This window comes from Cibotium barometz, chromosome 27, assembly GCF_041138505.1.
Source record: "Cibotium barometz isolate CiBa-2024 chromosome 27, ASM4113850v1, whole genome shotgun sequence".
In the NCBI taxonomy this organism is placed as follows: Eukaryota; Viridiplantae; Streptophyta; class Polypodiopsida; order Cyatheales; family Cibotiaceae; genus Cibotium; species Cibotium barometz.
The window spans coordinates 53,026,173-53,032,968 of NC_141072.1; positions in this window are offsets into that span (position 1 = coordinate 53,026,173).

Genomic DNA, 6,796 nt, shown 5'->3' on the forward strand with positions numbered 1-6,796 from the left:
TTATTGTCAAAAATGACTTATATACAAATGACTAGTTTTTACACTAGGTCAACTGAACTTACAAATGCAGCCCATATAATCTATACTTGTGAGACCCCTCTATCCCCTCCGCACACCGGATTTCCGGTTGCTAAACAAATTTTCTAACGGGGTCAAGAGACTAAACTATCCTTCACCTGATTAAACCAGATAGAAGGAGAACTATCACTGACTTAGTTTGAAGAAATCAACGCTTTTTTTCTAACCCAAATCAGGCACAGCCGTTGATCTAATCATTTGTGAAAATCAACGTTTTTTTCCTAACCAAAGTTAGACATAGCCATTGATCTACTCATTTGAGAAATTCTTCAGGTTTTTATTTAACTACTTGAATTCTAAGCGTATTCCTGTTATTTCAATTTAATTATTAAAACTCCACTGATTCTAGCCAACCCCATCCGGCCCATGGATTAGCCACACCACCCAACCACTGGAATCAGTAGAACCAGACAATTACTCACCCACCCATAATTGAATACCTTTCTTAACTTTTGCTTTTGAATACAGATATGCACACACTCCTCTTTAAAACTTTAACATATAAAATAATCCATTGACAAACAGTTATTGGTTACAGATGTCATAACTCAAAAATTCCATCCAGTCCCTTGTTTCTCAAAAAACAGTATCACTCTGGACTCTCCAACTAATCAGCCAACGAGATCCAGTAACAGATTACAATAATCATTTCGTTCATCATACATATCTTCCACGACATATGCATGGGTGTCATAGGCACCGCGAGCCCGTGCATCTCTTGGTCAGAACCCTCCAGGATCCTCCTTAGGTGTCCTAGCACTTCACTCAGGGACCGCTTCGTCGGCCCTCGCCCATTGTACCAGAAGCGCGCAACCATACCAAGGCTGGTTACGACCTGGGCATGCTTTGCCATGTGAGCCATCCTTTGAACACTCCTCGCCAGCTGTTGCAACCGAACTTCCCTTAGAAAAACATATACCAAATGCTCCCTCTAGCATTCTGGTGTAAGATAGTCCTTTAAGAATACAGGGTTTCTATGCAAGTTTTATGTTTGATTTTCTTTTGAATACAAGGAGTATTTCTTGAATCAGTATCCCCAAAACCTCTTGATCGAAATTCTGAATTTCATACCAGAATTCCTTGAATTCTATAACCTTGATCCACAGATCAATTCAAAGGATCTCAAACTTAGTTTCAGATTTGACAGGAGATTTGAGTGTATTTTTCTAAACTGGTCACACCTTCTTTCCTAGAAACTGACGAAAGAGTTTGGTCTTGGTCATAGTCTGATTCAAGGTTCGAGTCGGATAAGATTTTTCCTGAACTATCTTTCTCCAAAATGTTTGGTAATTTAGTTACTATTTTACTGAATTTCTTTCTTTGAATATTCACTTAACAGATTCCTAAATTAGTTACGAATTCCATGAGGAATAAATTAATCATTTATCTGAATATTTTGATCTCGATAGATTTCCTGAATTTTCTTTTTACAATCCATGTGAATATAAAAGGATAGAAATTTCTCTCTTAGAGTATTTAATTATTCATTTATCAAATACTCATAGAATTTAAACATAGAATTTAAGAATTCTAATTTTGATATAAAAATTCTTTATGCATCTATTTATGCATAAAAATCAACTTGAATGGGAATAACACTTTTATATATAAAAAAATCCTTTTATGCATCTATTTATGCATAAAATCAAACTTAATAGGAATAACACTTTTAAAATAAAAAGAATTTCTTTATGCATCTATTTGTGCATTAAAATCAAATTTTTTTTAAAAAAGAATAACGCTTTTATAATAAAAAATTTCCTTTATGCATCTTTCTATGCATAAAAATCAAATTTAATAAGAATAACACTTTTATAAAAAAAATTCCTTTATGCATCTTTCTATGCATAGAAATCAAATTATTATAAGAATAACACTTTTGTAATTAAAAAATTCCTTTATGCATCTTTCTATGCATAGAAATCAAATTTAATAAGAATAACACTTTTGTAATTAAAAATTTCCTCTATGCATCTTTCTATGCATAGAAATCAAATTTAATAAGAATAATACTTTTGTAACTAAAAAATTTCTTTATGCATCTTTTTATGCATAGAAATCAATTTTAATAAGAATAACACTTTTATAATAAAAAAATTTCCTTTATGCATCTTTCTATGCATAAAAATCAATTTAATAAGAATAACACTTTTGTAATAAAAAAATTCCTTTATCCATCTTTCTATGCATAGAAATCAAATTTAATAATTAATATCAGTGATATCCATGCATATTATATAGGTACATATGTACATGGAGTAATTAGAATATTTTTTTAAGATGCAAAAATGGTGGGAATTACTATTTTGGAATAACAAAACAAACTTTCTTTTTCACAGAATTCTGAAAAATTTTACCATAACCTCCTTTGTATGGCTGACCGTTTCTCATTTTTATCTTTCTTCACTTAACTTAATTAGCCCAATTTAGAATTATAGAACTCTAATCTACACAATTTTCTAAATTCAAGAGAGTAAACAATAAGAAGAGTTTAATTAATCACTTAGTTAATCTTTCTAGGATTAAGAAAGATTGGAATGTCAAGAAGAGAAGGGGTGGCCTTTTCATCAAAGGCATAGCATTTGAATTTAATTCAATCATTTGCAAAACATAAAAATCAAGAAAACCATAGATTTTTCATTAAAATTCGTAAACAAAGTAAGAAAATTAGCTTACATAGAGCTTTTGTAAGCTCTTCTTGGCTTGAGGGATTGAGGGTTCTACTCTTGTTTGAAGCAATAGTGGCCACCAATTCACTTTGGAGAGAGGATTAGGCCAAAAACAATTGAATTTTTAAAAAATTCAATGTAGATGGTGTTAAAATTACAGCAATGTGATGAGCTATGGTGGATCAAATGCTAGAATCAACATCATTAACAAAGAGATTAGATGATAACTAACACGTGATTAGTGAGAGCAATTAACTGATAGCTTAATGTAGGCATGGATAATCAAAAACCTGCAAATTCTCATTAGGCCAATGCCTCAATTTATAGAGTTTACATCCAAGCATCCAATCCCACTGATTTCTCCTTAATTCACTCCACCTCTTTTGCTTGATTCTCTGCACCTCTCCCAGAATATCTCCACACCTCCTAAATCTCCTCATGCTACCCTTTATTCTCTCCCAGTAGATACTTCTCATCTTTTCACAGCTTCTCTCACATTTACAGATTCTCTTTTACAGCCTCTTGTAAGGGCTTGTTCCCACACACACCCTATTCACTTGTATATTTCAACACCTCCCCTCAAGTGAATACTCCTAGCACACCTCAACCCTTTACCAATTTTCCCTCTTACTTGATAGTCCGCGAGACCAGTGCCTACTAGCACACCTCCCCTCAAGTGAATACTCCTAGCACACCTCGACCCTTTACCAATTTTCCCTCTTACTTGATAGTCCGCGACCAGTGCCTACTAGCACACCTCCCTCAAGTGAACAATCCTAGCACACCTAGACCCTATACCAAGTTTCCTTCTTACTTGATAGTCCGCGACGAGTGCCTCAAGTCCCTAAACTCATAGTCCTTGACACTCTCTCTCTCTATGTGTCGTCCAAGGCTACTACAAGTGCCCGTGACCTTGACTAAAGTGCTCACACATACATCTACCACATGGCCTACATCATCGGTGGCTCAGTGGTGGTTTTACTCACTTGGGGGGGCAGATTACATTGGGTTGTGGGGTTTCTCTCTCTCTCTCTCTCTCTCTCTCTCTCTCTCTCTCTCTCTCTCAGAGATCTTCACATGGCTCCTCACTCTTTGGAGCCTCACATCTTCTCTTGTCTTCAGTCTTCTTATCGTGGGACAGCTTCTCTTCACGCGTCCATGTCTTCCTCTTCTTTCAGTCTTCTTGTTGTGGCAGCTTCTCTTCACACGTCCATGTCTTCCTTCAATGCTTCCTCTAGCTTTTCTTCTTGGTATGGATCTTTCTCTTGGAAAGAGATGTTCTTCTTCTTTTATGGCTGGGGGGGCCATGAGCTTGTCCGTCAGCTCTTGCTCCATGTGAGCAACATGTTTTAATTTTTTGTTGACAGTTCTTTTGGGCTTTTGATGTTTATCTTGTGTCGTTATGCAATGCAAACCCAAATCTATGCGGGAGTTCTTGCCTCTTGCCTTATTCAAGACAAGGGTAGTGTCTGATCCAATTTTTACACTAATATAATGTGCCCAATACATAATGCATATAGCATTCATTCTTATGCACATTCCCAAATGCAACTCTGGATGTGAATAATCTTGAATTCGAGTGTGCTTTGCAGGCATTAACCAAGTGGTAAATGCAAAATGATGATTACCATAAATTTATTAGCATAATTTTACCAGAAATTACATTAAATCAAGGGTAACCAATTTGTACAGAATGGTTGGAGTATCAAACCATCTCCGAATTGCAATCTGAAGTTATAAGGATTTGTATTAGATACCTAATGGTTAATTTGAACCCTCAATTGCACCAAAAAATAGTGACTGTTTTACCAAAGTCACTTGCAGATTTGATGAAGAGCTTGGATCTCACTGTAGACTTAATCAAATCAAATTCTGACTTCACCAGCTTGTAGAGCACCCTTGAAAACCCCTAGGGCCAAGAGGAATTAGAGCAATTTGATCTGGAGCACCAGAAATATCAAATTTTCTTCAAAAAGAATGCGCCTGTAGAATTACGATTGTCTTGAGCTGTAGAAGGCAGTTTGCTGCGTTGATTTGCTTGGCTGGATGAGATAGCTATGCATGCCTAGAAGGTCTTGAGCTAATGTTGCTCCTGGAGGGAGATCAAGCCCCTCCACTGGCTAGGGGTACAATGGGCTACTTGAAAATAACTAAAAAGGTGATTATTTCCTAATCATCTACTAATCCTAATTAGTTAGATAATGGGCTCATAAACTTGATGGATTCTAGGCTAGGCTCTAATACCATGTTAAAATTACAGCAATGTGATGAGCTATGGCGGATCAAATGCTAGAATTAACATCATTAACAAAGAGATTAGATAATAATTAACACATCATTAGTGAGCAATGAAGTGATAGCTTAATGAACTGATAGCTTAATGTAGACATCCTTAGTGAGCAATGAATTGATAGCTTAATGCAGACATGGATAATCAAAAACCAGCAAATTCTCATTAGGCCAATGCCTTAATTTATAGAATTTACATCCAACCATCCAACCATCCAATCCCACTGATTTCTCTTTGATTCACTCCACCTCTTTTGCTTGATTCTCTCCACCTCTCCCAGAATATCTCCACACCTCCTAAATCTCCACATGCTACACTTTATTCTCTCCCAGTAGATACTTCTCACCTTTTCACATCTTCTCTCACATTTATAGATTCTCTTTTATAGCCTTTTGCTAAGGGCTTGTTCCCGCACACACCCTATTCACTTGTATATTTCAATAGATGGCTCAGGACAGGAGTAGAGTAATAGTGCATAAACACCATTAAGCTTTTACAAAGGGGGAGGCTTCTATTTAAAGGAAAAAGTGAGCCTCTAACCAAGCAAACTGGTTCTAGCATTTTCTAGATCAGTTTGGTCAATTTTTGACCATTTTTGGGTCATTTCAGCTTACTTTTTGGATCTAGATTTGAAATAGGAGAGAGGAGAGATGCAAATATCTCATTTTATTGATTAAGAATTGGGGGTAATGATGAGAAAAAAGTGCCTACTTCATGAGGGGAGATCCCCACCTTTTTTAGTCCAGGCCAAAAGAAGCTTTTCTTTACAGACATGTAGGTCTTGATGAAACCTGGATGTCCTGCTATAAGGCTATCATGGGCTTCATTCAAAATTTGACCCTTTTTTAGTCCAGGCCAAAAGAAGCTTTTCTTTACAGACATGTACGTCTTGATGAAACCTGGATGTCCTGCTATAAGGCTATCATGGGCTTCATTCAGAATTTGACCCTTAGTTCCCTCATCATTTGAAATGCATAGCCTGCTATTATAATACATAATTCCTTCATCCAGGCTATACCCTTGAGCTTGGTTCAACTCCTGAGGAGTTTTGCTTTCCTGCATAAGTAGGGTAGCAATAGGGCCAAAGAATCTACCCTGCATGATCTTCTCTCTTGCTTCATTAATCAATGGATTTGACACCACTGTGATTGCAAGCAAGGAGGCTTTTCTGCTGAGGGCATGCTGCTGCCACATTTTCTTTGCTTGGGCGGTACTTGATTTCAAAATCAAATTCTTGCAAGGTTTGTATCCACCTTCTTTGGTGCATGTTGAGATCCTTCTGAGTGAAGATCCACTTTAAGCTCTAATGATCTGTCATCAAAGTGAATCTTTGACCTAGTAGGTAATGTCTCCACAACTTCAGGGCATAGACTACTAAAAGTAGCTCCAGGTTGTGGACAACATAATTTCTCTCATGCAAACTGAGTTTTCGGGATTCATAGGCCACTGCATGAGCGCACCTCCCAGAGCAAAACCACTGGCATCAGTTTTACTACCTTAAAGGGTAGAGAGAAATTTGGCAACTTCAGAACGGGATTGGTTACCAAGGTGGTCTTTAGCTTATCAAAAGCGCTCTGACACCTAGCGGCAGATCATTGAAATGGGGTATTCTTCTTGAGAAGATTAGTCAGGGGGGAAGCTATGAGAGCATACCTAGGTATAAAAATTCTATACCAACCAGTTAATCCCAAGAATCCCCTGACTTCTTTCATTGTCTTTGGTTAAGGCCAATCTATGACTGCTTGGACTTTTGCGAAAT